The sequence below is a fragment of the Peromyscus californicus genome, unplaced genomic scaffold (assembly GCF_007827085.1).
Source record: "Peromyscus californicus insignis strain IS unplaced genomic scaffold, ASM782708v3 Scaffold_4__1_contigs__length_199733344, whole genome shotgun sequence".
Lineage (NCBI taxonomy): Eukaryota > Metazoa > Chordata > Mammalia > Rodentia > Cricetidae > Peromyscus > Peromyscus californicus.
Genome location: NW_026294562.1, coordinates 171,536,343 through 171,560,409, shown reverse-complemented (window position 1 = coordinate 171,560,409; position 24,067 = coordinate 171,536,343). Strand labels below are relative to the sequence as shown.

Genomic DNA, 24,067 nt, shown 5'->3' with positions numbered 1-24,067 from the left:
AAATTGCTGAATAACCGACATGATTTCATAATTTTAGTACAACGCTGCAACAATCAAAATAGTCTACTACTGACATAAAGGCAGACATACAGATCGGTGAAATAGAATCGGAAAGCCCAGAGTTGTTCATGCACACTGGCTATGATTAAATTAAAGATTAGTTGATACCATCAATATGTGTGTTTATGGGGCACAGTTTTGCATATATTATAATGTGTGTCAGATCTGAGCAGTAGGCATATCCACCATTTCATCTGTCACTTTTTCTGTTTGTTACAAACATTCATTTCTTCTGGCTCTTTTGAATTACTAGGTGTGAAACAGAGTTGTCCTCCTGAATTACACAACTTGGAAGGCATTCTTGCAGTCCATCTGACCCTCTGAGACCAAATGAGTTTTGATCAGGCTGCTAAGATTGTTCAATGAATAATCAGTTAAACAAGGGATGTTGGGAAATAGGATATCCAGGTGAAAGAATGAAGTTAAGCCTTCACCTAACAACATAAAAAATCAACTCTAAATAGATCAAAGACCTAAAATGGAACAGAGATTAAAGTCATCAGACTTTTAGGAGATTAGATGAAAGCATCATGAAATTAGATTTCGAATGGTGTCTTTGTTATGATGCCAGATGCATCATATGGGCCTTTTGGCTGCTCATATGTCTCTGAATCACATGCATGTGTGGTACCTGAAAAAGACAGAAAAGGGTGTTGAATTGCTTGGAACTTCAGTTACAGTCAGTAATAAGATGCAATGTGGGTGCTGGGAATTGAACCCCTGTCCTTGGGAAGAGATGCTAAGGATCTTAACTGCTGAGATATCTCTCAAGTCCCATAAACCATATATATACACACAATACTACTACACACCACAAAAAACAGTTATTGTTCAAGGATGTCATGCTACAAATGGCAGTATGGGAATAAGAAACTCAGTATATGGACCACCAAGATGGCTCAGTTGGGAAGAGTGCCTGCTATACTCCCTTCCAGTACCTACCCCTAACTGCCACACAGATATTAACATAAAAAAATGTGGGCCAGTGAAATGACTTAGCAGATAAAGGGCTGGTTCATCCACTTGAGTTCAATACGCTGTCCCCAGAAAATTTGTCCCACAAATTTTGCCCAGACCTCCACACATTGGTGTTGAACATTCACACAAAATGAATAAATATGCAAATGTAACAAGAAACTCAATACAGGTCCTTTTTATCTATGGATTTTACATTTATGGATCGAAATCTTGGAAACCAACTCCTTGGAAAAGTATCTTCACAATGAAAAATGTATTGTTTCCTCCTATCGTGGTCCTGTACTCAACACAATAAGAATAGTGTCTATGTAATATTCATATTAGATATTAAAAATAATCTAAAGAAGATTTGAATGTGTAAAGGAGGTGTAGAGTAACAGGAATAATTTCCTAGATTCTGAGGGTTGACTCTGTGTCTGACTCTGACCCTAAACTCCTAAGCATTTTACATTTCTAGTTGCTCTATTGACATCTATTGTTGTTAATATTGACTGGGTCTCACAATGTAATCTGAGCTGGCCTTGTACTTCTATGCCTCCTGCTTCATGCTCTCTCCCTTTTGAGACAGGGTCTCACTATGTAGCTCTGACTAACCTGAAACTGGCTACGAAGACCAGGGTGGTTGGGAACTCATAGAGATGCAACTGTCTCTGCCTCTGGTGTGCTGGGGTTAAAGGCATGCAGCACTGTGCTCACCTTACTTGGTGTTGTATCATGAGATTAACATGCATCCATCACCAAGCTGGCTGTATTTGTATCTTGAACCATGTTTTTCTCCTTGTGACTTTGACCCATTCTGCACTCTGTTGATAAAGAAACTGCCCCTACCCCCAGCACTATGGAGTAAGGAGGCAACAGAGGTCACTCACGTATTATGTCCAGCTGGATGGGGTCACTCCTCTTGGAACTGACTTGATTGGATACTTCACACTGATAGTTCCCGGAATCCTCAGTTCTCACAGAGTCTATTTGGAGGGTGCGGTTGTTCTCAGACAGCCTCATTCTATTCGTGATCACTAGACTCTGACCTTTAAAGAGCCAATGGATGGAGATCCCATTGTCATTTGACAAGCATGTCAGGAACACAGAGATCAGGTTTTTGACTGTGGAGTTGGTGACTTGGATGGAGGGTGGAGTCACTAGATCTGTGGATAAACAATGGAGGGGACCAGCTTAGAGTCTTTCACCCTCAGAGATCTTAGCCAGCTCACAGGGTCCATAGAACGAAGTGGCTTTCTGCAAGATCACATGTTTAGGTTGAAGATATGGTCTGTTAGGAGAGAGCTGAAACTTACTCCTACCGAGATCAATAACAGTGACCCTAACTCAGGGTTTTTGTGTAGATTCCACACTGGGAGCCTCTTCAGCCCACATGTCCAGATATTATAGGTGGGAGGAATGATTTTTGTGGGAATTCTTACTCACACTTTCTGTGAGTGTGGACAGTCAGGTCGCTCCTTCATGAAATAGCCTTCTGTTTATTTTTTATTAAACAATATGTTGTGGGGTGAAAATGGTCCAGCTCATATTAAAGGTATTATAAAGCCTAGACCTCAGGGACTGGGAGAATTCCCTAACTGAAGAATTTCTGTTTGTAAAAAAAATATATTTCCTGCCCCATGGATATGGATTAAATACTACAGAGAAGAAGTGAATAATCACAGTGCTGACCACAGACTGCCACTCTAATCCTCAGTACTAATACTTTTTGAGACAGGGTCTCACTGTACAGTCCTAGATTGCTTGAAACTTGCTATGTAGACTAGGCTGGCCTCAAGCACACACTATCTACATGCCTCTCCCTCCTCAGTGCTGACATCAAAGATGTGTGCCACCACACTCAGCTGACATTTGTTTTTTGAACCTTGAGAAGAGTAAGCAAAAGAACATCATCAACTGTCAGTGACATAGTTCACCCTGACTCAAACCAGGGCTCCCAGGCACCTTCTCCACCCACTTTTCCCATCCCATGGAATCAGAGCTGAGCCAGCCACCCCACCCATGAAACAGCAACAGACCTGTGAGCAGAGGTCTAGTTCCCATCTGTGGGGAATATTCTCCTCCAATTTGGAGAATAAGAATGTGAGCACAGTTGAAAGCCCTGGGTGTTCCTTGTAGGTCATGGAGGTCATAATGAAAATGGAGGGACAGGAAAGATTGTGTTAGGCACAGAAGGAAATCTTGACCTTGAGGCTCTCCTAAGCATGGAAAGTCCCTCACACAACTGAAGGCTTTCCAAAACTGGGAGAACCTCCTCCTCACATTGCAAGCTCCATCCCTATCAGCCAGAAATCAGAGAACCAGGAGGTCGTTAGACATAGGGATGGAGCAGGAGGCTTGGGGGAAGACTGAGTTTTGCTTGTTCCTATAGACATGGTCAGGAAATTAAATGCTTCTGTAACTTCCCAAAAAGCCAAGAGACACCACTACAAACCTGATACTGATATTTCAGAGATCCACTTACTAAGAACTGTACAGTTCTTCACTCTGGTCCCCTTGACTCAAGGGAAAAGTTATAGATAAGACAGGAATAGGATCTGCTATTATTAGTATTGAGGTTGGGATAAAGAGCTCTTGGGAGGATGACTGGAGCTCTTTATTGACAAACTAAGAGTACTGTGCAGGTGAGTTAGCATCTGCATGACAGGAGAGGCTGGGGTTTGTCCTTGAATGGAAATGAATATTGAGGGGGATATGATCCGGACATCTGGACCAACTGGAGAAAATAGAATAAAATCACACATGATGTCAGCAGAGGGAAGGGGAAATCCTGGTCTGTAAAAGGACATAGTATCTCTTTGAGCTGTGCTTTAACCTTAGTTGAGCAGGCCCTACCCAGAGTTGGGTAGGAGATAAGTACAAGAGTACTCATTCAGCATGCACAAGTCCTGATCTATCTCAAGCACATCATACAAATATCCCCACTGCACACTCATGTGTGCACTGAGCTTGAGTCTGACATGTCCCCTGTCTCCATCACACTGAGCCTCTCTTGGCAAAAGTCCCTGCATCCCATTCAAGCTCAATTTTTGGCCTGTCCACCTGTGCTTGACCCAGAATGAGATGTCCTGGCAGTCTAGGTATCTGTACGGTCTGTGTCATGAACCCAGGGGACTGGGACCGAGTATGGTAGATCTAGCCCTCTGTATTTAGGCAGTTGGGGCCAGGATGAAACAGAAAATACTTACAGGTAGTGTTCAGAGAGAATGGTTCACTTGCGGAGGCTCTCTCTGGGTTCCATGTTGACATTCATAGGGTCCTGTGTCAGTCCTCACAACAGTGAGTAAAATGAGAGTCCTGTTTTCCTCAGAAAGCTTCAGCCTTTTCTCTCCTGAGAGGCTGTGGTCATTTAATCTCCACAGTTAGGTTATATTCTGAGTCTTAGGCTCATACATTAATACTACTGAGTCCTCACCCTCCATGGGATTGGAATTGTTGGTTGTGATGTTGGGCTTCGGTAACAGTGCTGTACTGACCACAGAGAGATGATTGCCCTGTGTGGTACTTCTGATTCTTGCAAAGGCATCTTACAACCAGAGATAGTCTCTTAACTCACAGTGAACCCAGAACCTTAAAGAATCAGAAGGAAGCAAATTACAGGTTGATGGAGTGGCTGATTGCTTCGAGATAATGGGGCCTCCTGTGCTGTATATGGGAGTAGGAAGGACTTTCTCATGAGTGAACTGAGTTGCAGTGTTTGTTGATGGTCAGACTCAAGACTTAGAATCAGACACCTCATTTTATCTCCTGGTCCTCACTGAACCTTTGCCTTCCTTCAGACACAAGGTTTGGGTCCCTCTAGCAACACTGACCTCCCCTGCTGAGTATAAACCAGAGTCCTCCCAGCCTTTGCTGTTCAGGGCTGTCCTACAGATAGGTCATGATTAGTCTTCCCATTGAGCTTCCCTGAGAAACCTGACAGCCTGTCAGAGATCTCACAGAGCTCAGGATCTGGCTGACATTTAGGTCAGGTGGGGCCACAGGTGGGCTATTCTTGTCAGGTATTTAATGTTGATTGACATGAATCAGGGAGTCCTATAAGATTCGTGAGTCTATGAAATGATCTAGAAGAGTGTCACCTAATAGGTCTCCGTGGTGGGGAGGCTGGAGATGCGGCTGTGAATAGATAGCTTGTGCCACTTATGGCCTATGTGACTCATACTCAGTGACTGTGTTTCCTGTCTCAATTTCCCTGTAATAGGACATATGGTAAATGATCATTGCTATGTCTGCAAGTTATCCTTAAATGTGAACAATGGCCTGACCTTCCACCAGTGTCTATTAGTATTTGCCTGCAGGAAATAATACCTGGACTGGGTTTGGAGAGATGGCTCAGGGGTTAAGAGCACTGGCTGCTTTTCTAGAGTACCTGAGTTCAATTCCCAGCAACCACATGGTGGCTTACAACCATCTATAATGAAATATGGTGTCCCTTTCTGGTGTGTAGGCAGAACACTGTATATATTATAAATAAGTAAGTAAGTAAATAAATAAATAAATAAGGAAATCTAACTGGTTGTGGGAAGGAAACTGTCAGGAGCAAGATATAAATTTGTAAAGAGGAGCAGGTTAGAAGTAACCCATAGAGAATTGTAGTCAATTGCAATGTATATTTCAGAGTAGCCAAGTCTCTCCATAATAAATGTGAGATAAATGGGGTAGTGCATGTTAAATAGTTGACTTAATCATTCTGTTTTGTACACAGACATCAAAGATCACAATCTATTTCTCCAGATTACATACAGTTGGTATGCCAGTTAAAGCACTATTAACAAGTATTAGACCACGGATCAAGAAAGTTGAAAGACAACTTTCAAGTGCCAAAAAATGTTATGTATTGTACATCTGAACGTGGGCCAAAATATATAAAGAACTCTCACAGTTCAACAATAGTAACAATAAAAATCACAAGTAGCTCAATCCAAAAAGAAGAAAAAGACCTGACATTCCTTTAAAGAAAAAGGAACAGATGACCAATAAAGACATGCTACTTAGTTTTGGTCTATTTGACAGACTAAATTCTCATGGAAAGAGAAAACCTCAGTTGAGGTATCACCTCCATCACAATGGCCGGAAATGCATTTTCTTAATTACTGTTTGGTGGAGGAGGACCCAGTACTATCCCCTTGCAGATAGCCCCTTTCTTATGGGCTCTGTAAGAAAAGCAGCTGAGCAAGTTGTGGGAGCAAGCCAGGAAGATCTCCTCATGGTTCTTGCCTGCACTTCCCTCAATGACACACCCTGATCAAGACATATTAAGCCAAATAAGCCCCTAACTGCCAAGTTGGTTTGGGTTGTGGCATTTTATCAGGGTAACTGGAAAGCTAACTAGAACAACACATAAAGAAATACTATGGGAGCCTGGTGGTGGTTGCACATGCCTTTAATCCCAGCACTTTGTAGGCAGATGCAGGCAGATAGCTGTGAGTTTGAGGCCAGCATGGTCTACAGAGTGGGATCCGGAACAGGCACCAAAACTACAAAGAGAAACCCTGTTGGGGAAAAAAAAACCATTAAAAAAAGTACTGCTGTAGAGTCATTCATAGTGTCACATGCCTTTAATCCCAGCACTCAGGAGGCTTTTGCAGGTCCATCTCCGTGAGTTCCAGTACAGTCTGGACTACAAAGTGAGTTCCAGGACAGTCAGAGCTACATAGAGAAACTCTGTCTCAAAAAACCAAAAATGAAAAAAAGAAAAAAATGCTTATGGCCAGGCATGGTGGTGCACAACTTCGATCACAGTACTCTGGGAATTCCAGGCCGGCCAGCCAGGCGTATATAGTGAGACCCTGTCTCACAACCAAAAAAACAAAAACATGCTTGACATCAGTAGTCATTGTAAAAATGCACATGATTGCCCGACCTAAACTGTACATTGTTAAGAATAAGTCATATGTAAATTATAAGCTATTGAAGATAGTTATTAGGATACAAGTTAAAGCTTGATCATCTTATAAATTATCAAATTCTCTATACAAAAACTATGTTTAGAAACAGGCTAAGTATGCTGAATATTAACATAATAAATTTCTTACTTCACCCATGACATTTTAAAAATGTTTAAGTTTCCCACTTTAAATTGTGCCATGCCTCTTACTGCTAGGGTTTAGTCCAAATTACCCTTTGAGATCATTTAGATTATATTTCTACTTACCAGGTCTAAAAATAGTTTGCCTTGCTATCCAATTTTGAATAAAAGATAGTTCAAAAATATTTCAGAATAACCTTTTTCTTTTCCTTCATTAAAAGAAATTCACTTTACATTGGCTGTTCTCAATAATCAACTATGTCTCCTAATTAAATACATTAATGCTTTTGGATGTAAAGGCTTTTTTTTGGACTGAGAATTAATTTATTTAAAGATTAGTGACAAGGGAAAAGAACTCAAAATAATTATGTAATGAACAACAGTGGCCTCATATAAAAACATTATCTTATTTATCTAATTTCTTAATCATTGCTTTTTGAAAAATACTAAGATTATTTTTATGTTACTAAAACTAGCAACTAATAACATATGAAAATACTGATTTTAATGAAAATTAATTATATTTTTGTGAATCATAATCACTATTGTGTGGAAAACATAACTATTTTCCCTAAAAAATTGTATTGGGTTTTAGTTATCAGTTATAAAAAATAAATTACAGAAATTAACCACAAAATACGTTGAGAGTTAAAGTATCATAGCAAAAATTTCAAATCATTGAAAATATACTCCACATGATGAACTTTAGAACTGGAGTGAGATTACGCAGCATATAAACATGGACTTAGAATATTTCAAAAGACTAAATAACCACTGAAAACATTGTTTCCAACTTAGAATTTTTTTTCATTTTTTTATTAATAAATTTTCTACTCATTCCACATACCACCCATAGATCCTGCATCCTCCCTCCTCCCATACCCCAGCCCTCCCTCCCAAGCCACCCCACATTCCCACATCCCCCAATCAATGGCTCCTATGTGGAGTCAGCAGAGCCCGGCACACTGAGTCTAGGCAGGTCCAAGCTCCTCCCCACTGCACCACGGCTGTGCATGGTGTCACACCACTGGTAATGGGCTCCCAAAAGCCTGCCACGCACCAGGAATGGACCCCGATCTCCCTGTCTGGGTGTCCCCCAAACAGTTTGAGCCAAATAACCGTCCTCCATATTCAGAGTGCCTAGTCAAATCCCATGGGGGCTCCACAGTCACTAGTCTACAGTTCATGGGCTTCCACCAGTGTGGCCGGTCATCTCTGCACATCTTTCTGTTATGATCTTAATGTCCCCCGACTGTAGAATCCCTCCTCTCTCTCATTGATTGGATTCCTGGAGCTCAGCCTGGGCCTGGCCATGGATCTCTGCATCTGCTTCCATCATTCACTGGACAAAGGCTCTATGATGATGGTTAAGGTATTCACTAGATCTGTCACCAGAGTAGACCAGTCCAGGCACCCTCTAGACTACTGCCAGCTCTACCAGGTGGGGTCATCCTTGTGGATTCCTGAGAGCCTCCCTAGCCCCTGCTTCTTCCTATTCCCATGATGTCCTCATCTATCATGGTATCTCCCTCCCTGGCCTCCCACTCTGTCCCTGTTCTTGCTCTACCCTCCCATTTCCCTATATTTATTCTCCCACTCCTCACCTTCTGCCAGCCCCCCACTCCCAGTCCACTCATGTAGATCTCATCCACTTCTCCTTTGCTGGGCCATCCATGTGTCCCTGCTAGAGTCTTTCCCTGTTAGCTAGCCTCTCTGGAGCTCTGGGTTGCAGTCTGGCCATCCCTTCCCTCATATCTAGTATCCACTTATGAGTGAATACATACTATGTTTGTCCTTCTGAGTCTGGGTTACCTCACTCAGGATGATATTTTCTAGTTCCATCCATCTGCCTACAAATTTCCTGATGTCATTGGTTTTATTTTTTACTGCTGAGTACTACTCCATTGTGTATATGTGCCACATTTTCTTTATCCATTCTTCAGTTGAGGGGCATCTAAGTTGTTTCTAGGTTCTTGCTATTATGAATAATGCTGATATGAACATAGTTGAACATATGTCCTTGTGATATGATTGAGCATTCCTTGGGTATATGCCCAAGAGTGGTATAGCTGGGTCTTGAGGGAGGTTGATTCCCAATTTTCTGAGAAACCACCATACTGATTTCCAGAGTGGCTGTACAAGTTTGCATTCCCACTGACAGTGGAGGAGTGTTCCCCTTGCTCCACATCCTCTCTAACATAAGCTGTCTTCAGTGTTTTTGATCTTAGCCATTCTGATAGGTGCAAGATGGTATCTCAGAGTTGTTTTGATTTGCATTTTCCCTGATGATTAATGATGTTAAGCAATTCCTTAAAAGTCTTTCAGCCATTTGAGATTCTTCTGTTGAGAATTCTCTGTTAAGCTCTGTAGACCATTTATAAAATTGGATTGTTCAGTATTTTGAAGTCTAGCTTTTTGAGTTTATATATTTTGGAGATCAGCCCTCTGTCAGATGTGGGGTTGGTGAAGATCTTTTCCCATTCTGTAGGCTGTCATTTTGTCTTCTTGACTGTGTCCTTTGCTCTACAAAAGCTTCTCAGTTTCAGGAAGTCCCATTTATTAATTGTTGCTCTCAGTATTTGTGCTACTGGTGTTATATTAGGAAGCAGTCTCCTGTGCCAAAGCATTCACAACTACTTTCTACTTTCTCTTCTATCAAGTTCCGTGTAACTGGATTTAGGTTGAGGTCCTTGATCCACTTGGACTTGAGGTTTGTGCATGGCAGCAGATACAAATCTATTTGTAATCTTCTGCATATTGACATCCAATTATGCCAGCACCATTTGTTGAAGAGGCTTTCTTTTTTCCATTGTAGAGTTTTGGCTTCTTTGTCAAAAATCATATGTTCATAGATGTGTGGATTAATGTCAAGGTCTTCAATTCAATTCCATTGGTCCATGTGTCTGTTTTTATGCTGGTACCAAACTGTTTTTTATTACTATAGCTCTATAGTACAGCTTGAGGTCAGGGATAATGATGCCTCCAGAGGTTGCTTTGTTATACAGGATTCTTTTATCTATCCTAGGTTTTTTGTTTTTCCATATAAAGTTAAGTATTGTTCTTTCCAAGTCTGTGAAGAATTGTGTTGGGATTTTGATGGGGATTTCATTGAATCTGTAGATTGCTTTTGGTAAGTTTGCCATTTTTACTATGTTAATTCTACCTATCCATGAGCATTAGAGATCTTTCCATTTTTTGATATCTTCTTCGATTTCTTTCTACAGAGACTTAAAGTTATAGGTCTTTTACTTGCTTAGTTAGAGTTACCCAAGGCATTTTATATTATTTGTGGTTATTGTAAAGGGTGATGTTTCTCTGATTTCTTTCTCAGCCCATTTATCATTTATATATAGGAGGGCTACTGATTTTTTTGAATTAACCTTGTATCCTGCCACCTTACCAAAGGAGTTTATCAACTGCAGGAGTTCCCTGGTAGAATTTTTGGGGTCACTTATGTATATTATCATATCATCTGCAATTAGTGAAAGTTTGACTTCTTATTTTCCAATTTGTACCCCCTTGATCTCCTTTTGTTGTGTTATTGCTCCTGTTAGAACATCAAGTACTATATTGAATAAGTATGGGGAGAGTAGATAGCCTTGTCTTGTTCCTGATTTTAGTGGAATTTCTTTGAATTTCTCTCCATTTACTTTGATGTTGGCTGTTGACTTGCTGTAAATTGCCTTTATTATGTTTAGGACCGTTCCTTGTATTCCTGATCTCTCCAAGACCTTTGTCATGAAAGGGTGTTGGATTTTGTCAAAGGCTTTTTCAGCATCTAATGAGACGATCATGTATTTTTTTTTTCAGTTTGTTTATATGGTGGACTACATTGACATATTTTCACATATTGAACCATCCTTTCATCCCTGAGATGAAGCCTACTTGTTCATGGTGGATAATTTTTTTTACTGTGTTCTTGAATTTGGTTAGCCAGTATTTTATTGAATATTTTGCATCAATATTCATGAGAGATTTTGTTCTGTAATTCTCTTTCTTTGTTGCATCTTTGTGTGGTTTGAGTATCAGGGTAACTGTGGCCTCATAAAAAGAATTTGGTAATGTTACTTCTGTTTCTATTATGTGGAACAATTTGAAGAGTATTGGCATTAGCTCTTCTTTGAAAATCTGTTAGAATTCTGTGCTGAAACCATCTGGTCCAGGGCTTTTTTCAATTTTTTTTTTGGTTGGGAGGCTTTTAATGAATGTTTCTATTTTCTTAGGGGTTATTGGCTTATTTACATAGTTTATCTGGTCTTGATTTAACTTTGGTATTTGGTACCTATCCAGAAAATCATCCATTTCTTTTAGATTTTACAAATTTGTGGGGTACGGGTGCTGTGGGATGGTCTGTATGTCAAGTGTGTTGCTGATTGGTCAATAAATAAATCACTGATTGGCCAGTGGCCAGGCAGGAAGTATAGGTGGGACAAGGAGGAGAATAAAGCTGGGAAGTGGAAGGCTGAGTCAGAGACACTGCCAGCCGCCGTGATGACAAACAGCATGTGAAGATGCCGGTAAGCCATGAGCCACGCGGCAAGGTGTAGATTAATAGAAATGGATTAATTTAAGCTATAAGAACAGTTAGCAAGAAGCCTGCCACGGCCATACAGTTTGTAAGCAATATAAGTCTCTGTGTTTACTTGGTTGGGTCTGAGTGGCTGTGGGACTGGCAGGTGAGAGAGATTTGTCCTGACTGTGGGCCAGGCAGGAAAACTCTAGGTACAAATGGTGCCCAATGTGTTGGCAAGAGTTACCACCTAAAACCTGAGGAAAGATTCTAAAACAGAGCTAAAAACAGCTCCCTAATTGTCTCTCTCAAATGAGCGGCAGCCTGCCGGTTTGAGCTACTGGTGGGTTCCTCGCGTGCATGCTCAACCTGCCGTATGGTGGGAATGAGGCCTCTGCAAGTGGCATATTAAGCTGCATGGTGGATTTAGCCTTTGCTAGTACAAAACAAAAAAAGAAGTTTCTGGGCTACACGCAGCTTGGATAAAAGCATAGACCCACGATAACTCCCAGAGCTGGTGGTAAACGTACCACCACCATGTTGGGAAGCTGAGGTGGGCAGAGCCAGCAGCCATATCATCGTTTCAGTCTTACAAATGCTGCAGTTTAAAGCAATAGATTCACAATAAGACAGATTCAGATGTAATAGTTTACAATGTGTTTAAAATATACGTAGGCTTGAAAGAGACAAAAAAGGTGATATATACAGTTATATAAACAAATGCATAGTTTTAAAAAATAAAGTCTTTAAAGAGACAGTAAAATTAATATAAAAAATAAGCCACGTAAAGATGAATATTACACAGAGAATCTGGATTGTGTTGTCTTTGGGATTTTTAACTACAGAAAAACATTTGATTGTAAAAGCTGTTGAGTTATGCCAAAATGTATATTTTAAAGGTACCTTGACTTCAAAATTTGGGTATAAGGATATGTTGTTTTAGAAAGGAGACTTTGCTTTTGTCCCACAGAAAGCCAGAGGCTATGGATTTGTTCCAGATTAAGATACATCAGGTTTGACCAGCCAAGACCCCCTGAAAGGTCTCTGATGACACCATGGCCCAGATGATCCAACATCCAGAATGGCTTGAAGGCAACTGGCTCAGACAATACAGCCTCATGGACTATTGCATGATCCTAAAATTTTCTTTGTGTCCCCATAAGATACAACGCCCCTCTCCAGCAGGAAGTAGTAAGAGAAGCTACGCCCAAATTCCCAAATTATATGTAATTTTACTTTGTTAAGGTTAAAACCTTCCTTTTTGAAAAAAAAGAAAAGGGGAAGTGCTGTGGGATGATCTGTATGTCAAGTGTGTTGCTGATTGGTCAATAAATAAATCACTGATTGGCCAGTGGCCAGGCAGGAAGTATAGGTGGGACAAGGAGGAGAATAAAGCTGGGAAGTGGAAGGCTGAGTCAGAGACACTGCCAGCCGCCGTGATGACAAACAGCATGTGGTTGGGTCTGAGTGGCTGTGGGACTGGCAGGTGAGAGAGATTTGTCCTGACTGTTGGCCAGGCAGGAAAACTCTAGGTACATATTGGTTTTTGAAGTATGAGGTGATGATTCTCTGGATTTCCTCATTGTCTGTTGTTATGTCTCCCTTTTCATTTCTGATTTTGTTTATTTGGATGCTCTTTCTCTGCTTTTTTATTAATTTGGATAAGGGCTTGTCTATTTTGTTGATTTTCTCAAAGAACCAACTCTTTGTTTCATTGATTCTTTGTATTGTTCTCTTTGTTTCCATTTTATTGATTTCAGCCATCAATTTGATTATTTTCTGTTTCTCCTGGGTGAATTTGCTTCTTCTTGTTTTAGAGCTTTCAGTTGTGCTGTGAAGTCACTAGTGTGAGATTTCTCCAACTTCCTTATGTGTGCATTTAGTGCTATGAGTTTTCCTCTTCGTACTGCTTTCATAGTGTCTCATAAGTTTGGGTATGTTGTACATTCGTTTTCACTGAATTCTAGAAAATCTTTAATTTCTTTCTTTATTTCTTCCTTGACCCATTGGTGATTCAATTGGGCATTATGTAGTTTCCATGAGATTGTAGGCTTTCTGTAATTTTTGTTGTTGTTTAAATCTAACTTTAAGCCATGGTGGTCCAATAAGATAGAGGAGGTTATCTCAATTTTTTTGTTTTTGCTGAGATTTGCTTTGTGACCAAACATGTGGTCAATTTTGGAGAAGGTTCCATGGGGTGCTGAGAAGAAGGTATATTCTTTTGTGTTAGCGTGGAATATTCTGTAGATATCTATTAAGTCCATTCGAGTCATGGTGTCTGTTAGTTCCCTTATTTCTCTGTTAAGTTTCTTTCTGGCAGACCTGTCCTTTGGTGACAGTGGGGTGTTGAAGTCTCCCACTACTAGTGTATGGGCTTTGATGTGTGATTTAAACTTTAGTAATGTTTCTTTTACAAATGTAGATGCCTTTGTATTTGGGGCATAAATATTCAGAAGTGAGACTTCATCTTGTCTGATTTTCCCTGTGATAAATATGTAGCGTCCTTCCCGATCTCTTTCAATTGATTTTAGTTTGAAGTCTGTTTTATTTAGATAGCTATACCAACTTGCTTCTTACATCCATTTGATTGGAAAAACCTTTTCCCAGCCTTTTATTCTGAGATCGTGCCTGTCTTTGAAGTTTAGATGTGTTTCTTGTATGCTTCAGAAGGATGGATCTTGTTTTCGTATCCATTCTGTTAGCCTGTGTCTTTTTGTAGGTGAAATGAGATCATATTAATGGATATTAATGGCCAGTGATTGTTAATTCCTGTTATTTTTTGGTGGTAGTGTTGTATGTTTCCTTCTTTGGTATTTGTTGGTGTGGGACTATCTATTGCCTGTGTTTTCATGGGTGTATCTAAGTTCTTTGGGTTGGATTTTTCCTTCTAGTGCTTTCTATAGGGCTAGATTCGTGGAAAGATATTGTTTAAATCTGGTTTTATCATGGAATATTTTGTTTACTCCGTCTATTTTGATTGAGACTTTTGCTGGGTATAATAGTCTGGGTTGGCATCTATGGTCTCTTAGGGTCTGCAAAACATCTGTCCAGGACCTTCTGGCTTTTAGAGTCTCCATTGAGAAGTCAGGTTTTATTCTTATGGGTCTGCTTTTATATGTTACTTGGCCTTTTTCCTTTGCAGCTCTTAATATTTTTTCTTTATTCTGTATGTTTAGTGGTTTGATTATTATGTGGCAAGGGGACTTTTTTTTGGATCAAGTCTATTTGGTGTTCTGGAAGCTTCTTGTATTTTTATAGGCATTTCCTTCTTTAGGTTGGGAAAGTTTTTTTCTATGATTTTGTTGAATATATTTTTTCTGCCTTTGAGTTGGTATTATTCTCCTTCTTCTATCCCTATTATTCTTAGGTTTGGTCTTTTCATGGTGTCCCAAATTTCTTGGACATTTTGGGTCCTGGCTTTGTTGACTTTAGTATTTTCTTTGACTGATGAATCTATTTCCTCAATCATAACTTCAATGCCAGAGATCCACTTTTCCATCTCTTGCATTCTGTTGGTTATGCTTGCATCTGTAGTTCTTGTTCATTTACTCAGATTTTCCACTTCCATCATTACCTCAGTTTGTGTCTTCTTTATGGTCTCAATTTCAATTTTCAAATCTTGAACTGTTTCCCTCACTTGTTTAGTTGTTTTCTCTTGGCTTTCTTTAAGGGATTTAATAATTTCTTCCCATTTTTTGTTTGACTTTTCCTCGAATTCTTTAAGGGAATTTTTCATTTGCTCTTTAAAGATCTTTATCATCTTCTTAAGGTCATTTTTAAGGTCAATTTCTGTTGTGTCTTCTGTGTTGGTATGTTCAGGTCTTGCTGATGTAGGTTCTGATGGAGTCATATTGGTTTGTATGTTATTGACTGTAGTTTTGCACTGGCATCTACCCATCTCGTTCTCCACTTGGTGCAAGCAGTGTCTGTATTAGGGAGCCTCTCTTTGTCTGATTGATACTCTTCATCCAGTGGGAGCTCTTGTTCTAATTGATGCTGATGGACGCTTTGTCTCAGGGAGCAGCTCTTACTCCAATTGGTGTTTATGGGCTCTGTCTCAGGGAGTAGCTGCAATCTTGGCATGGGTGGGTTGGGAGGGATGTGGCTTGTGGGTTACAGGGTCTGATGGGGATGGTGGTAGTCTGACCTGTCTGCAAGAGGTCTGCCTGCCAACTGGCCTGAAACTGGGACTGTAATGGGTGGTGGTGTAGGGGTGAATGGTTGTGCCCTTGGGCCCAAAGCCTAGGGGATGGGGTGTTCCAGGTATGAGGATAGAGACTTAGTCTAATCGGGTGCTTGCGGGCTCTGTCTCAGGGAACAGTTGCAGTCTCAGAGGGTGAGTGGCATTTGGGGAAAGTGGGGCTTTGGGGTTACAAGGTCTGGTGGGGGACAGTGTTAGTCTTACCAGTCTTCATGAGGCCTGCTTATTGGCTTGAGACTGGGACTGCAATGGGTGGTGGTGTGGAGGAGCAAGGTTATGCCCCTTGGCCCCACCTAGACAAAGACTCACCTCTTAGTCCAATCAGGTACTGGCTGGCTCTATCTCCAGATGTAAAGTTTTTATGAGGATATGAAAGTTTAGATATAGAGACTGTTCAGGAAAGTTAAAGCATAACTTATGACATATAAATTGCCACTTATTGGTATAGATAAATATAACTTATAAACATCCAGATATGGTATAAATGATACCCAAGTATCAGTAAGTAACCTAGAGATACTGAGGATGTATGCCTGAGTTAGATCTATGGATAAAGTTTTTATTGAGATCTAAGATATATAGGCTTTAGAAATAGACTTATGTATGCCTTAATACAGTAGTCTATAGACCTCCCCTAGAAGGGACACTGGGGCTAATAATAGGCCATAGCTCTCTGCTGTTCAAGGTATAATTATTGTCCCAGAAATGATTGATCCTGACTTTACTGGGAAAATTAAGATTATTGTAAACCTCCTACAAAAACAATTCAGATTCTACAGGGCAGAGCCTAAGGGAGCTGCCAGTTTGGATTCTAATGTAATGGTCTTCTTGGTTCAGGAAATTAAATATTCCAGACCAACTAAACCCTTAAAATACAGGAAAAAAAATAATTGACTTGCTAGACATAAGCATAGACATTTCTTACATTTCAGAAAAAATTGGCCAAGTACTTAAGATGACTATTACTCCTTTGTCTCTTATAGGTCTAGGTCAAGCTAATATTGTAACCAAAAGCTCAGAAATATTAAAATGGTCAGAAAAATAAAATTATGGCACATTTTGTACACAGGTCATCCCCTTTATACCTAACACTCTGTGGGGAAAAGACATGCTGTAACTAATTTGTGTATCATTAATCTCTGCTATGGAGTATTATCAGCTCAAATGCTATAGATGGGTGCTAAACTTAAAAGAACTTGGGTAAACAAAACAAAGGCATAATTGAGCCCATTATTCTAGAAATTATAAATGACAGACATGGCCTAGGGTATCAAAATTTATCCAAGGTGCCACTGTTCACTGCTGACCCCATTACATGGAAATCTGATGTTCCTATATGGATTAAACAATGGACTTTGAATGCTGAGAGAATTGTAGCAGCAGCTTGTCTGGTGGAGGAAAAGCTTAAAAATAGGGCATATAAAGCCTCCCACCAGCCCTTGAGTCACCCCAGTATTTGTTGGTTAGAAAAGAATCAGGCTTACAGGCTGTTACAAGACCTTAAAAAATTAAATGAACTTTATTGGAGCCAAGGGAAGCTTCACAGCCTTGATTGCCATCTCCCACAGCCACCCCTAGAATTCAAAATATAATTGTCATAGACTTACAAGATTGCTTCTTCACCCTACATTCTCACCCTAAAGATTGTCATCAATTTGCTTTTAGCGTGCCTTCTAACCCTGACACAATGGAAGTCAAAAGCTGACATGCAGAGCAGGAAATATGAATTGAGCTGAGTTCCTTGTCATATATACAGATTAACTATCAGAACTAACTGTCAATTACAGTTTCCTCACAGTCGCCCAACCCAATAACAATATATATGTATGTATATATCTATGTATATATATGTACATTTATATTGCAATACATTTATTACATGGGTGATATATTTATATCAGACTATAAAACCTATAAGTCTATAGATTGGCAGATAACTCTATACTGCCACTTTCTAATATCTGTCCAACAATTATAAATTCTCTCCCTATGGAAGCTCACCCATGAGGCCTACATTCTTATGATTTATGGCTACGAAATAAAGAAATAATACACCATTTATTTCATTGCTTTTCAATTTTAGGAAGGTCTAGAGCTCAAAATTGGACAAAGGCCTTACATATACTTCAAGAACTCTTAATAATTGGTGCTTAATTTTTTCATATCTCCCACTACAGGCATGCCTTATTACCCCCAGGCCAAGCAACAAAGTTACACCTAAGCCTCTAGGACCTTTTCACTTGTATTTGTAAAGGTCCTGATATTCTCATAATGTCAAAAAAAGAGAACGAGTTTACATTTTTTCACAGGGTATTGACCCATATTTATGAATCCTGGATTGTTTGGTCACACCATATACTAGGCTGCTGCAGCACAAAGGTGCTCTAAAGCTGCCAGTCTGAATACAGGCTGTTATTTACCTCTAGATTCTTAAATATTGAGCTGTGACTCTATGAATAAATTGATAAAATTCCAGATCTTTGCATGAACTCTGTTCATCAATGATATCAAAAATTATAGAAATATGATTAGAAATAATCCTGTCCTAAATGTATTTTTATTAATTTTGATAAAAAGATAATCAAATTGATCTATTATATGAATGAAACATTTCAGATTTTATTCTCTGACTATCCTGCAGTTTTGTTGAGACTCCAAAGATTCATAACTTTGCTCTGACAAAATTCACCACTGTTATCATATTGCTAATATGTCTAAAGGTTTTGTCTTTTAAGAAGTTTCTTATAAGCTTCAGGAGATCAAAATTCACCAGTGCTCACAAGCCAAGAAAGATCAGGAGGAATGAAATGTGTTTATGTCTCCCATTTACATTTTTTCTTCTCTGGTAGGGTGGATCTTGCCCTTTCTCCCTGGCCTGATATTCCCTTCTCTCATCTGCTAAAACTATGTATTTAATATTCCATAGGTACACTTAAGTGAAAAAATTTCTTTTTTAAAACTCCTCAACTGCATGTTCTACCACTAATACATATATTTGTTTCCAGCAGAAATTATAATCATTTAAGTAGTTACAGGTTGTCACTCTCTGGACCACAGACATGTTGTCAATGCTGTATCCTCCAGCCCACATGGATGTGCTGTCCAACTCAGCCCTGCATCATGCCTTCTAGCACCTGAGACAGAAATTCCTGCTACCCATGTCTTACAGAGCCTGAAACAGCCTGCTCTTCCTAGGCTTCCACTGCATTCCAGCCTTCAAGACCCTTAGTTTTGGACCCATATCAGCAGGAAGTAACCATGAACAATTTCTACAGCCCCTTTGTGACTTACATCTCTTTCAGTGCTGAACTCTCCAGCCCAGGGCCTGGACTGCCCTTAAAAAATGCTCTATTATTAATTCTATAAATTCTGCCCATGATCCTGAAATGCATATACTATCAGATTTTCTCTTCAAGTACTTCTGACATTTTCTGTATATAAGTCTTGCTATATATACCCTGACACAGATTATTACAGTCCTCTCATAGCTAAATGTGTCAGTATTTTCCTGATTATAAATTTAAATTATTAGGTCAATTTCAACTGCAGTTTTGGTCCCACAGGTGCTCATGACTAACTCAAGTAACTCTTTATCTAACAATGCCTCTTTAAAATACAGTTTAACCAAATTAATACCACTAATCAGAGATTGATAGAGGTATATTCCAAACTAGTCATTTCTTTTTGGTAAGTCACAATTATAGTATTTAGACACATTTGACCATATTATGCTATACTAGATTTTTATGTTACTGCTCTGTTCCCTTCTTGTGACAGAGATATTCTGATTATATACAACTACATCTATTAGATGGCAAAGCTAATTCTCAGCTTGCTATCTACATAGATTATTGATTATAAATATTAATTAACCATTACTTTTCATTCTTCAATTCATCTCCAAATAAAATTTTTCCATGTTTTTCGCTACCCTAGAGAATATTAAACATTTTCCTTTTTTAATAAATTAAAAAACTGGGACTGCTGAAAGGCATAGAAAAAATAATTGAATTCAGCTACTATCACAAAAGCTACTACTTGGCAACCTCAAGGATTTTTCCGAAGGTCAAACCATGGCTTAAAAAGTCTTGGTGATATTTTAGCTTTTTATATATATTAAATGGTTCCTACAATGTTTTTCTTGTATGCTATTTGTGCTTCCAAGAATTCCTAACAGTGTATTTATCTAAAATACCTATCAAGTATCCAAGGCCAAACAATATCCTGAACTAATGTAATACACTTATAGAAACAACATCTGTCTCCTAGGTCAGGTGGATAGCTTCATTTCTTGTGCAATTTAAGCAGAGACCCTCCTTTCTTATACAACCTTACTAATATTATAGACTCCTAACTTCTTACCTAATCACTTCTAGGAATGCAGACTGAGTATATAAATACCCCCTTTTAAAATATAATAACCAATCATTAGCTCTCAGTTGACCTCCTGTTTTACCACTTCCTTTTTGTGTTGTGAAAGAAAGCCTGATAGTCACTACTTCAGGAAAATTCTTACCTGCCTTTATGACTCTGTAGGAATTCAAGCCTGATGACCTTACTGTGAGAGAGGGTTGCTATTACTTGGGTTTATCACTGAATACTTCAGAGACTTGGGGAGAACTGAGAGGTATAAGGAGACTTAGAGGAAGATTTTGAGGAGAAAACTTGAGGACAAGAAGGAAGATGAGGAAGAGAATATAGGGAAATACTAGATGAGAAAGGACGAGATGAGAAGGCCAGGGTGAGGCAGAATTAAGATGAGATAATTAAGATAAAACTTAGAGGGGACAGTAGATAAATATATAGATAAATCAGGCAAGAAAGGAGGTAGGCACAAGAACAGAACTATAGCTCTATAGACAGGATTTTATCCTAGAGGCATAAAGTAGACAGAAAAATAAAGAGCTTGGTTTCCTTAGATTCATTTCCAAAACAATAATTGTTCTCTTCATAGCTTCTCTTCTGGGCCCCTGGGAAGAATATTATTAAGGTGGGTCCTTAATAATATTTGAGAATAACCTCCTCTATTTTTTGGATCACTATGGCTTAAAGTTAGATTTTGAAACAACAAAAACTACAGAGTTTACAATCTCATGGAAACTGAATAATGCTCAACCTAATCACCAATGGGTCAAGGAAGAACTAAAGAAAGAATTAAAGACTTCCTAGAATTCAATGAAAATGAAAGTACAACATACCTAAACTTATGGGACACTATGAAAGCAGTTCTAAGAGGAAAATTCATAGCATTGAATGCCCACGTAAAGAACTGGGAGAAATCTCACACTAGCAATTTAACAGCACAACTGAAAGCTTTAGAGGAAAAAAGTAGCAAAATCACATGGGAGGAGTAGATGCCAGCAAATAATCAAATTGAGGGCTGAAGTCAATAAAATGGAAACAAAGAACAATACAAAGAATCAATGAAACAAAGAGTTAGTTCTTTGAGAAAATCAACAAGATAGACAAGCCCTTGTCCAACCTAACCAAAAAGTAAAGAGAGAGCATTCAAATAAACAAAATCATAAATGAAAAAGTATCCATAACAACAACAACCAGGATATCCAGAGAATCATTAGGTCATACTTCAAAAACCTCTACTCCACAATACTGGAAAATCTAAAAGAAATGGACAATTTTCTGGATAGGTACCATATGTAAAGATTGCATCAAGGCCAGATAAACAATTTAAATATACCTATAACTATTAAGGAAATAGAAACAGTCATTAAAATCTCCCAACCAGAAAAAGCATAGGGCCAGATGGTTTCAGCACAGAATTCTAAAAGATTTTCAAAGAAGAGCTAATACCAATATTCTTCAAATTATTCCACACAATAGAAACAGAAGGAACATTGCCAGTATCTTTTTACAAGGCTACACTCACACGGATACCCTAACCACACAAAGATGCAACAAAGAAAGAGAATTGCAGAAGAATCTCCCTCATGAACATTGATGCAGAAATACTCAATAAAATACTGGCAAACTGAATTCAAGAACACAGTAAAAAAAAAAAAATTCCACCACGATCAAGTAGGCTTCATTCCAGAGATGCAAGAATGGTTCAACATATGAAAATCTGTCAATATAATCCACCATATAAACAAATTGAAAGAAAACACTACATGATCATCTCATTAAATGCTGAAAAAGCCTTTGACAAAATCCAACACCTGTTCATGACAAAGGTCTTGGGGAGATCAGGAATACATGGAATATTCCTAAATGTAATACAGGAAATTTACAATAATCTGACAGCCAACACCAAATTAAATGGAGAGAAACTCAAAGCGATTCCACTAAAATCAGGAACAAGACAAGACTGTCTACTCTTCCCATACTTATTCAACATAGTACTTGAAGTTCTAGCTAGAGCAATAAGACAACAAAAGAAGATCAAGGGGATACAAATTGGAAAGGAAGAAGTCAAACTTTCACTATTTGCAGACAATACCATAGTATACAAAATGATCCCGAAAATTCTACCAGGGAACTCCTACAGCTGATAAACACCTTCCCATCTTTCTGTGAGAAGACTGATTGGGTAAGTTGAAGTGTGAGGAGCTTAGCTAGTGTCCTTTCCCCGTTGCTATGTTTCTAGGTTGGTTCTCCCTCTTCCTTCCAATCCCTGAATTACATCAATTTCATCCAGGCAGTCACATGAAGCTGTGGGAATGTGAGGCAGGGCAATTGGGATATTGTGAGATGAATATACAGTATTTCCATGACTACATCTTTTTCTCAGGGTCTCAGTTATAGCAGCCGTGAATAAGTGATCTCTTGTGGCTGTGACCTAAGTGACAGAAGGCCCAGGCTATTGACACTCAATGTACCAGCTCCTCTGCAGAGACCATGGTTTCTTCAGGGGGTAGGACAGCAAGGCAGACTCTGTAAGACCCCATTCCCCTCTGCTTGTTGACTGTGGAGAACTCAGCCTTGACCTTGCAGAAACTCTGTTGGAACTTCACTGCAATCTAAGACATGCCTCCTTCTCTGCCTCCACAGAGATCATATCTGCATGTGTCCTGAGGGCTATCTCACGCTCACCTTCACAAGTATATCCCTCCACTAATACTTGGCTTGTCTAAGCCCATCATGGCCACATCCTGGACTATGAAAACTAGTAAATTACCAGGTTTGAAATTTTGCATCAGACCATTCCTTCTCCTTTTTTTCTGTCCCATTTTTATTTAGTAGCCATGTTACAGTGGTTTCAAGTTTTGGATAAATGTGTCTCCCCACGCCCCTTATGTACCAATGGCATACTCACCTCTATACTCCTTTTGTGACTCTTTGGGGCTCAAATCTCACCAGTCTGCTAAGAGTGATTATTTATGCTAATGTTGACCAAGGTGGTATGGTATTTATGATGTGGATGGCCCTGTATTTGTATCTGGTTTCATTTATATGATGAGACTGTCATATAGAAATTATTTCCATTCAGATGATGAAAAACTGGAGCTTAAAGTGGTTTTTAAAAAGTACTTAAATCTGTATGGTTAATCAGAGATAGATCTGTCTACCTAGCTTCAAAGCTAACATTAGTGGTAGGAATAATTGCAGCTAACATTTTTTTCTTCCTGTGTCTGTAGTATTTTGCCAAAAAGGTTACGTGATTATTATATTAGTCTTTAAAAACTATCATGAGGTGGGTGAAGGATGTGATATAACCTAGCATCCTAGCATCAGAGCCTGAGGCAGGAGGATTGTGAAGTTGAGGCAAGTCTGGGTTATATAATGAGACCCTTGCCCCCTAAAAGTTTCCCCATCCTAGTGGAAGGAGAAAACTAAAGATGAGGATGAAGATCAACAAAACAGAGACTAGAGTAACTGCAAAGAAAGCTGATGCACCAAAAGCTGGTTCTTCAAAAATGATTAACAATATTAGCAACCTTTCCCCAGATTTACTTTGAAAAAAGGAGATGGATATTACTACAATTTGAGACCTCACCATTCAAGAATTTCCAGAGCATTCAGTAATTATATGCAATGGACAAATTCCTACAAACCTGGATTCTTTAGAGATGGAATATTGAAAGAAACAAAATCGAATAGCTGTATAACCAATAAGATTGTATCAACAAAAAATTGAAAAAATTTCACAGACTTTGATGATAAAAATACTGAAACATGATAGAAGTCCAGCTTAGTGTAACAAAGGCCATATATGGAAAAACACAGCCAATATCATATTCATGGGGATTCTGACAACTTTCTCTCTTAGATAAGGAAGAACACAGGATGCTTCTGTGACCACTTCTGTTCAAGAGACTCTTGGGAGTGCTAC

The 24,067-nt window shown here is 39.1% G+C and overlaps 1 pseudogene; it reads right to left on the bottom strand.

The window, feature by feature from the left end:
• LOC128124084 (carcinoembryonic antigen-related cell adhesion molecule 5-like) overlaps positions 1–24,067 on the bottom strand; it is an 89,524-nt pseudogene that overhangs the window by 31,877 nt on the left and 33,580 nt on the right.